The 1,387-nt window shown below is 41.7% G+C and overlaps 1 protein-coding gene across 1 annotated transcript in view; it reads right to left on the reverse strand.

Moving 5' to 3' along the window:
- The window catches only part of nrxn2b (neurexin 2b), a gene marked incomplete in the record, with an annotated part of 560,348 nt that overhangs the window by 14,175 nt on the left and 544,786 nt on the right, over nt 1-1,387 (reverse strand).

The raw sequence follows: 1,387 nt of genomic DNA on the forward strand, positions 1-1,387 counted from the left end.
CTCTTCTCAGCCTCTGGTTGTTATTCAAGATGGGGTCATCTGATAGAAAATGGGGGGCTTTTATCAGCATAATTGATTCAAGCGCCACAGTGCTGCGCTGCGTTTTCTCTCTGTTATTAATCCACGGCCCGGGTTTAATGATTTATTAATTACATTGTGTGAGTTTGAGTGTGTGTTCACATCACCTGGCTCTGTCAAATGGGCCTAATGATGCTGCTTCAGTTTCCCAGCAACATCTCCATCAAACATGCACTTACATTTTCTATTCCATCTATGCAACCAGCACCTGCCTAACACCACATAAAATAGCACATAATGAATGCTTTAAAATGTGCACTTCTATATAAATTAAGCAACCAGGACATCAGTAAATGCCCACATCAGGGTGTGTTTGTGGCTGTTAATGAAAACTTTTTTCAGTAATCCAATGTCTTGCTGACTGTCAAATGTTACAGTTCAGAGCAACATCTGTGACACACTTGTAAACAGCCGACAATATCAGCGCTGTGTCTAATTTATTGGATGGAAAATTGTGACACAAGGCCCACTAACCCAGTGTACTAAGAACTTCTGGAGGACTGCTGAAGGAGGAGTAGCTCCCTAACTCCAGTTTGAACTGGTCAGAACTTTTTTTATCAGCCTCCAAGTTGAATCCACAAGGAGACAACTTGAAGCGTCTCGCATCCTTCCAGACAAATCTGAGTCCACAAACACCTGGGAGTGCTCTCCACTTATAACAGCAGCAGCAAGGACGTAGCTTGTGATCTTAGTTTTATAACACCCTGGCACCAAATTTAGGTCAGAGCGAGACAAGTGATGACTCCCAACTGTTTCATGGAAACCCACAGTATCAAGGGGTCAAGGGAAGAAAAGAAAAAAATCAGACCCCCACACACACATCAAAAGGTAGATCTTTTATTCTAAGCATCAAAGTGCATTATTCCACTATGATCAAAGCTACAGCACGGCGGGTAGCTCAGAGCTGTTGGAGAAATTGAAATTTAGGTTTCCGCTTGCTCGCTTTCCGCTACCCTAGTCCTGTCTCCTGTCTCTGCTGTGTCTTGGTGGGTGCGGAGGATATGCATTAAAGCGCTATAGTTCCTGTTAGCTTTGCCCAGTGCTATATATGGTATTTCTATGTTTGCTTTAGCACAAAATTATACCACAGGCTACTAGCCAAAGAGTTACATATAGATATATAGTGTGAGTGGGAAAGAGAAAGAAATTGGGTATTCCCCATGCCACTGTGATTAAGATAACTGATGCAAGGTCAAGAGGTTAATTTCAAAATCTACTTTTCTGCAGATCAGATCAGTGATTGCCTGTATAAAACTGTAATCTATAGTATAATTACTATATTAACTAATAAGGAGTTCGGTCTAGACCT

Source organism: Morone saxatilis, unplaced genomic scaffold, assembly GCF_004916995.1.
Source record: "Morone saxatilis isolate NCDOM2014 unplaced genomic scaffold, NCSU_SB_2.0 Contig4, whole genome shotgun sequence".
In the NCBI taxonomy this organism is placed as follows: Eukaryota; Metazoa; Chordata; class Actinopteri; family Moronidae; genus Morone; species Morone saxatilis.